This window comes from Mustela lutreola, chromosome X, assembly GCF_030435805.1.
Source record: "Mustela lutreola isolate mMusLut2 chromosome X, mMusLut2.pri, whole genome shotgun sequence".
Classification (NCBI taxonomy): domain Eukaryota; kingdom Metazoa; phylum Chordata; class Mammalia; order Carnivora; family Mustelidae; genus Mustela; species Mustela lutreola.
In genome coordinates, this window is record NC_081308.1 from 16,884,760 (window position 1) to 16,894,505 (window position 9,746).

Below are 9,746 nucleotides of genomic sequence, written 5' to 3' on the forward strand. Positions count from 1 at the left end.
GTGGGTAGGAAGGACAGAGACATGGTTGGGAGCCAAAGAGACCTGCAGGGCTATCTGCCAGAAGGAGGGACAGTGCAGGTGCAGAGAGGTTTAGAGAAACAGGTTATTACACTAGGGAACCCACATGGAAAAGATGAATACCCATAACATTTGGTTTTGAAAACCAGAGGGATCAAATTTTGCAAGTTCTTTAAATCAGCTGACTTAAAGCCTGGAACTTTACAAATCAGTGGGCTTAGCTCTGGGAAAACCAGGAGGGTGAGAGGAAACTGAGTCACAGTGCAACAGTGCAGGGAGATACAGCATAGAAACAGCAGTTTGAAAATCACCTGGGTTATTCTGGGGGCCAGGGGTGGAGGATTTGTTTACTAATCACAGATTATGCACTGGAGGGACAGGAATAAGATCCATTTTCTCTTTTTTTTTAATTTTTATTTTTTTATAAACATGTATTTTTATCCCCAGGGGTACAGGTCTGTGAATCACCAGGCTTACACACTTCACAGCACTCACCAAAGCACATACCCTCCCCAATGTCCATAAGCCCACCCCCCCTTCTCCCAACCCCCTCCCCAGGTTCTCCATTTGGGCCTCATCTCTACCTGCCTTGCCCTTGAGGTCCCTGGGTCCTGACTCAGTGCTTTGTATACATCAGCTAAGCTTTGTTCCTGAGGAGGCCAAAGACCCAAGATTTTTCTGAAGAAAATGACTGAATCTGCTGCTCAAGAGAACATTACCGAGAATCATATGTGTGTGTGTGGGGGGGCTTATATTTGGCATTATAAGTTTCACAGCCCATACTCTAGTGATATTTTGATATTTTGAAATATTTTGATATTTTGATATTTTGCCCTCTCCACCCCAACCTTGACATTTCTAACACTTTCTCCTACCCCAGAGCCTCTGAAAACTGTATTTATGCTCTTAGTGTCCTACTATCTGTGAAGAAGGTGTGAACCCCTGAAGCTTATATATTTAGGGGCCCTCTTTAAGAAAAATGGGTATAGCTAAGGTCAGGAACACGGCAGAGATGTCCATTATCACCACTGCTATTCAACATCGTACTAGAGGTCCTAGCCTCAGCAATCAGACAACAAAAGGAAATTAAAGGCATCCAAATCGGCAAAGAAGAAGTCAAATTATCACTCTTCGCAGATGATATGATACTATATGTGGAAAACCCAAAAGACTCCACTCCAAAACTGCTAGAACTTATACAGGAATTCAGTAAAGTGTCAGGATATAAAATCAATGCACAGAAATCAGTTGCATTTCTCTACACCAACAGCAAGACAGAAGAAAGAGATATTAAGGAGTCAATCCCATTTACAATTGCATCCAAAACCATAAGATACCTAGGAATAAACCTAACCAAAGAGACACAGAATCTATACTCAGAAAACTATAAAGTACTCATGAAAGAAATTGAGGAAGACACAAAGAAATGGAAAAATGTTCCATGCTCCTGGATTGGAAGAATAAATATTGTGAAAATGTCTATGCTACCTAAAGCAATCTACACATTTAATGCAATTCCTATCAAAGTACCATCCATCTTTTTCAAAGAAATGGAACAAATAATGCTAAAATTTATATGGAACCAGAAAAGACCTCGAATAGCCAAAGGGATATTGAAAAAGAAAGCCAACGTTGGTGGCATCACAATTCCGGACTTCAGGCTCTATTACAAAGCTGTCATCATCAAGACAGCATGGTACTGGCACAAAAACAGACACATAGATCAATGGAACAGAATAGAGAGCCCAGAAATAGACCCTCAAATCTATGGTCAACTAATCTTCGACAAAGCAGGAAAGAATGTCCAATGGAAAAAAGACAGCCTTTTCAATAAATGGTGCTGGGAAAATTGGACAGCCACATGCAGAAAAATGAAATTGGACCATTCCCTTACACCACACACAAAAATAGACTCAAAATGGATGAAGGACCTCAATGTACGAAAGGAATCCATCAAAATCCTTGAGGAGAACACGGGCAGCAACCTCTTCGACCTCTGCCGCAGCAACATCTTCCTAGGAATAACGCAAAAGGCAAGGGAAGCAAGGGAAAAAATGAACTACTGGGATTTCATCAAGATCAAAAGCTTTTGCACAGCAAAGGAAACAGTTAACAAAATCAAAAGACAACTGACAGAATGGGAGAAGATATTTGCAAACGACATATCAGATAAAGGACTAGTGTCCAGAATCTATAAAGAACTTAGCAAACTCAACACCCAAAGAACAAATAATCCAATCAAGAAATGGGCAGAGGACATGAACAGACATTTCTGCAAAGAAGACATCCAGATGGCCAACAGACACATGAAAAAGTGCTCCATATCACTCGGCATCAGGGAAATGCAAATCAAAACCACAATGCGATATCACCTCACACCAGTCAGAATGGCTAAAATCAACAAGTCAGGAAATGACAGATGCTGGCGAGGATGCGGAGAAAGGGGAACCCTCCTACACTGTTGGTGGGAATGCAAGCTGGTGCAGCCACTCTGGAAAACAGCATGGAGGTTCCTCAAAATGTTGAAAATAGAACTGCCCTATGACCCAGCAATTGCACTATTGGGCATTTACCCTAAAGATACAAACGTAGTGATTCAAAGGGGCACGTGCACCCGAGTGTTTATAGCAGCAATGTCCACAATAGCCAAACTATGGAAAGAACCTAGATGTCCATCAACAGATGAATGGATCAAGAAGATGTGGTATATCTACACAATGGAATACTATGCAGCCATCAAAAGAAATGAAATCTTGCCATTTGCAACAACATGGATGGAACTAGAGCGTATCATGCTTAGCGAAATAAGTCAAGGGGAGAAAGACAACTATCATATGATCTCCCTGATATGAGGAAGTGGTGATACAACATGGAGGCTTAAGTGGGTAGAAGAAGAATAAATGAAACAAGATGGGATTGGGAGGGAGACAAACCATAAGTGACTCTTAATCTCACAAAACAAACTGAGGGTTGCCGGGGGGAGGGGGTTTGGGAGAAGGGGGTGGGATTATGGACATTGGGGAGGGTATGTGATTTGGTGAGTGCTGTGAAGTGTGTAAACCTGGTGATTCACAGACCTGTACCCCTGGGGATAAAAATATATGTTTATAAAAAATAAAAAATTAAAGTCTAAAAAAAAAAATGGGTATAAAACTACAAATACAGAATTAGGCACATGGCTTAAGAAAGAACCTATGCAGTTGAGGGAACCTGAACCTTAAGTTATTTCAGTATATCTGCCTTTTCAATAGAGACTATGGTACAATAGAAAGAAAGAGTATTATGTTTGGAGTTAGATTTCAAGCTCCTGATCTATAAGAACACCATCTGTAGAAGATCTGTTTGAGAATTTACTATGATAATTTATGTGAAGGGACTTAATAAACTGAAGAGTGCTAATAAAATATGAATTGTGACTTTATCACACTCTAAGAAGTCTGCTTCCAGAGAAGGCTCTCCTTATAACTCCCTGGCCACCAGACAAGACCTCAGAGAAAAGAGGGGTAGAAGTCGTGGGCATTATCCTATCCCCATTGGGTGGACCAGAATGAGAGTCAAAGACACCATTCTTACTCTTTTCTTTCTTGATTTGCATCCAGAATGATCTCTATACTAACCAAATTTTAATTAAAAGGAAGTAGAATAGTAAGATATAATTTTTCACCTATAAAGTTAGCATATAGGTGGGAGTATTACAGCTTTCTTGGAAAGCAATTTGAGAAACTGTTAAGAACTTAAAAGATGAACATGCATACCTATTTTAAGGAAATAATTAGACCAATGAATATTTTGACAGGGTTATTTATCATTCTGAATAATTGGAAACCTAATTGTACAATGTCCAATATTGGGTGAATGAATAAATAATAGTATACTAAAATAATTACAGTGCATTCAGATAATAGGTTAATATGCATTCATTAAAATAATGCTTCAAAATATTCCTTTAAATGAATATGTTTATAATATAATGTTTTAAAAATTTTGTGTAGAGTAAAATCTCAAGGTTGAAAGAAAATATGGTAAAAGGTTAACATTGGCTATCTGTAGGTATTAGTTTTTAAGTGTTTGTTACTTCCTTATTCTTTTATGCATTTTTCCAAACTTTCCACAATAGATAGATACCATGATTATAGTCAGGAGAAAATTAATTTAAAAACATGAAAAACTTGATCTGAAAATGGAGATACCTATTGCTCATAAGAAGCGTGGTTTCAGATGGACTTCATTACCTCTATCAGTTAACAAGACTAAGACTCTACTGGCAAGCGCCTGGGATCAAGTTTACTAGAATTTTAAAAAGGCTTCTGTCTGAGGGCAGTAGACAGGAACAGCTTAGTTTCTTAACACGGTAAAAGAATGGGCAAGTGGAACCTGATTCTACCAGCATGTCTGCCTTTGAAATTGTGTGCTGGTTGACAGATCAAGAGGCACCCTGCAGGTCCTCACATGGCAAGAATTTAGATGGTAATTTCAGGCCACAACAGATGGGAACTGCAAGAACAGAAGGTCACTCAAAATATTAGTTGTTTTCTTTCTGTAGAGCTATGAAGAGAGGGAAGAAGTTACAGACCTGCCATAAGATAGTACATTTGGTTCACCCCAGAATGCTCCTCTCTGTAGGATCAAAGGGTATAACACATACAAGGGCAGACGTTCAATTAAGGCACTCACAAAAGACCACTGGGACCAAAGGCAGAGAATGACAGCCTGGCTGAAAGTTAAAAAACATTGTATCAGGGGTTTCTCTCTCTCTTTCTCTCTCTCTCTCTCTCTCTCTCTCTCTCTCTCTCTCTCTCTATATATATATATATATATATATATATATATATTTATACCATTTTATACCATATTATATATATATATATATATATATATACCATCAGAAAGCCTTATGAACACAAAATGTTATATTGGAAAAAGCATGCTATACTGTTGTTCAACTTAGCAATTCAGGGCCTTAAATGATTCAGGATGAAATTTAAGTGAAAAACATTTAAAATATCAGTAACCTCATACTCAAAGTACTTTAATTTGACAAAAAAATTTCTTTAGGGATGAATTTTTCTTTTTAGGACTAAGGGTGACAGATTTTATAGGCAACAAGAAAGAATATTTCAGTAATGGAGTTAAAGTATGAAAAATGTTTTCCAGATCTTCATAAGGTGACTGAGTCTATGAATAGGATACTTTAAAATGAGTAAAAAGTAATGAAGCCATGAGATGTGAATTAAATTTAGAATACATGAAACCAATTGGGCTTTGAGGATCATGGCTCATATTTTTTCCCCCTGCTTTAGCTGAATTTAATGAAGACCTTTGAAATTTTCATACCTCTATCATTCAAAAAGCCTTTCAAAACAAGCTTCATTGTAGAAGAGTGACACCACCGACAAATGGAACTGAGAGAAAATAGAAGTCAAAATAAATCATTTAAGAGTTTGTAGATGCTTTTTTAAATTTAAGATGAATTTGAAAAAGTTATTAAAGATAGATAGGCAAGGCATTTATAAATAAGAATGTTCTTATATTTTTTAAACTTAATGTCTGATGTCTTCACATCTGCTATTTGATCTTCTAAATGGATGTTTCTTTTCTTTTTTTTGAAGATTTTTAATATTTTATTTATTTATTTATCAGATAGAGAGAGAGCATAGGCAGGGGAAGCAGAAGGTAGAGGGAGAAGAAGGCAGAAGGAGAAGCAGGCTCCCACTGAGCAGGGAGCCCAATAAATGGGATTCTATCACAGGACTCTGGGATCATGAGCTGAGCTGAAGGCAGACACTTAACCGACTGAGCCACCTAGATGACCCTAAATGGATGTTTTTAAGCCTCAGTGTGACTCATAGAAAATCTTGACTGTGGATATTCTTTTAAGACTATACTTCACTAATTTGAAAGTTGGAACTTACAAACTATATAGATTGCTCCCTTGAAGAAAGTAATTGTAAAACATTTTAAGGCTTGGCCTGGGCTCTTTTAATCATTCAAGCAGCTTAAGCGACTTTTGTTTTGGGAGTGTGACACCAATACACAGGCTGGACTGTGTACCTATGCTATGAAGTTGAGAAGGGAGATGAAGAATTTATGAATATATTCTTTCTTTTGAAGTGTCTGTTTTATGTAATAAACATTTGTTTGGGTGTCTATTATGTACCAAACACTAGAAGCCTATGATGAACAAGATAGTCTACCTGAGTTGTTCATAGGCCATGTTGGCCTGCCTCACCCCCAACCTAGATATATAAGCAAAATGATCATCTCTTTTGGTAATCATTGTCTTACTTCTTAATCTTCAACTTAATATGCTTCATGACTCAAACCCATGGCCACAGAGGATTAGGACACAGAGAGACACATGGCTCAGGCTGAGCCAACCAATCAAATTCTGTTCTGAGAATGGGAGTTAAGACTATGAGTACTAAACTGAATTAAGAATGTGGGGAACTTGGGGGCACCTGGGTGGCTCAGTGGGTTAAGCCTCTGCCTTCGGCTCAGGTCATGATCTCGGGGTCCTGGGATCGAGCCCCGCATCAGGCTCTCTGCTCAACAGGGAGCCTGCTTCCTCCTCTCTCTCTCTCTCTCTCTCTCTCTGCCTACCTCTCTGCCTACTTGTGATCTCTGTCTGTCAAATAAATAAATAAAATCTTTAAAAAAAAAAAGAATGTAGGGAACTTGAACAGAAAGGACATGTAAAATCAGAACTAGAGTCAGCATCTTGGTAATTAAGCTTCTAGAATCAAGCCCCAAATTAATGACCTGACATTGCTTTCCACCAAGACTTCCTGACTTCTCTAATCATGCTACTCCCACAAACAGCTATGCCCATTTAAATCTATGCATTTTTTAATCATTTTTTCTCCCATCACCTTTCCATCCTTCAAGAACAACCTCAATTTATTCTTCTCCTCATATCAGGGAGATCATATGATAGTTGTCTTTCTCTGGAGGGTATGTGCTTTGGTGAGTGCTGTGAAGTGTGTAAACCTGGTGATTCACAGACCTGTACCCCTGGGGATAAAAATATATGTTTATAAAAAATAAAAAATTAAAAAAAAAAAAGGATATCTGTGGTTTTCTAAAAAGACCATTAAAATACTCCTCCCTTCTCCGACTATTAAAAAAAAAAAAAAAAAAAAAAGAACAACCTCAAGCCCTACTTCTTGACCATTCTGGACAACTTCTTTCTCAGATAACACAATAGTAATGGTAATGATAATTATAATAACAATGGCAATAATAGCCAGCCTTTATTGAGCATATACTATATTGAGGCACTGTTTTAAACTCTATACATATATTACTTAATTTACAATAACCTTGTGTAGCTAGTACAATTTTTTTCTTTTTTAAAGATTTTATTTATTTATTTGACAGACAGAGATCAAAAGTAGGCAGAGAGGCAGGCAGAGAGAGAGGAGGAAGCAGGCTCCATGCTGAGCAGAGAGCCCAATACCAGGACCCTGGAATCATGACCTGAGCTGAAGGCAGAGGCTTTAACCCACTGAGTCACCCAGGTGCCCCATAGCTAGTATAATTATTATCACCATTTTATAGATGGGGAAACGGAGTTAAAGAAAGTGAAGTAATTTGCCCACTAAGAGATTATGCAGTACCTAAAGGCCTCGCATATTAGGTTTCATATACTGTTCCATCTTCATATATGCTATCTCTTTTAATCCTCACAGCAACCATATTTAAATAGGTTTTATTATCCCAATGTTGAAGATGAGAAAACTGAAGCTCAGAGAAGTAAAGAACAGTATTCAAGGTTACACAGAAAGTATGCAGCACTTCAAAAGTAAAACCTAGATTGCATATTTACACTCCCTTGATTCCTAAGCACTAGATCTTAAGATTCTGAGGATCAGGGTTACATGCTATCTTTTGGACACAGGGCCCAAGAAATTATTCAATAAACAGCAACTAAAATGCTCTAAAAACATTTGTTCTAATAAGGGACCTAAAAAGAAATACTGGAATAAGTTAGCCAAAAACAATAACTGATTTTTTTTTTTGCCTATGATGAAAATGAAAATTATACCTTCCTCTAAAACCATAAAGCTCCTAAAAGTTAATTAGCTTTGTGTTAATATTTTGATGCATCTCTGCACTTCTCTAACTGCAAATTATTATTACATGAGCCATTCTGTCTGTGGCAAAATGAGGAAGGATAGAGCACAGCCCCCAAGATTGCTTACCCTTGAAAGATCTTCAGCTTGATATGTTGCTTCTTGCTTTTTGGCTTATTTCACTAGAATAGAAAGAGAGGAATGATTATTGTGTGGGTGTTTTTGCCTCATTTCCTTGTAGTAGAACCATATTTCATCTACCTATTGAGGGTTGAGAATCCTCTGCTTAGAAAAGGAGGTAAACACAACCCATTTTCAATAGAAAGGAAACAGATCAAGTTATACCTGACATTCAAAGAGCCCAAGGGAGTCTACTCTCCACCAATTAGAACAAGATTGAGGCTAGTTCCTTCCGCAGCTATTCTGAAGAAAGGTTTTGGGGTGAAGTTTTCTGAACCTTCTGTTGTTTTGATGAATGATAGGAAGCCATTGTTGATATCAAGGGATTAGTGGAAATGGAAATGAAATATTGACTCTCAAGTTTGAATAGAACTTGGCAGTCATTTAAGTTTAAATATCTTCCACAACTGGTCATTGCCTACACTTAAGATCATTTCAGAGAATGCTTAGATTCCAGAGTTGGTTCATTCCATCTTTGGGTGGCTCTTGGCATTTTGGAGTGAAACATTTCTTCCTCTCTAGTCTCTCCACAGTAATAAGTTATCACTCTAAGTTTGCCATAACTACATGTACATGATATTTATTACTGTTTTATACTTACATAAAATAATATCATAGTTGTATCTCCTAGGAAGATATTTGACAATTATTTCCCACACATATAAAATTATAATAGGTACTGTTTAGGGACCATGATAATAAGAGTTCATAAACATTACGGGCACCTGGGTGGCTCAGTGGTTTAAGCCTCTGCCTTCAGCTTGGGTCATGACCTCAGGGTCCTGGGATCGAGGCCCATATCGGGGTCTCTGCTCAGTGGGGAGCCTGCCCCCCCATGCCTGCCTCTCTACCTACTTGTGATTTCTGTCAAAATAAATAAATAAAATCTTTTTTAAAAAGAGTTCATAAACATTAGTTATTTATTATTATTGAGCACTTAAAGGGTTTTTGAGGCATAATATTAAGCACATTACAGATACTCATGAAATCCTCACACTCACATTATGGGGTAGATGTTATAATCTCTGTAATGCAGATGAGAAAACTGAGACCCAGAGAAATTCAGTCTTTTTTGGTCATTGAGTTAAACAATAGAGCCACATTTCTTTAGGTCCTAAGTTGGTGCTAAAAAAACAAACAAATGAACGAACAAACACACACTAGTCTGTACTACCTCCCAAATCAAGATACTAGCTCTACAGAAACTTTACATAAACTCTTCTGTTTACTGGAGTTACATCTACTCGTAAGTTATCTACTCGTAAGATGTAACTCCAGTAAGTAAGTATGTAGTATTGGATAGATTAACTGTGTGTGTACTAAATGTTTGTGAATTTAAGTCTAATAGTAGTGAAGTACTTAGAAAAAATAAAAACCTCACATCACAGAAGTAGATATTTCACCAATGCTGCTAGAAATCACTTGGGATGAGTCTTCATTTCATGCCATACTGGTGGACAAGAAAATGTATTGTAT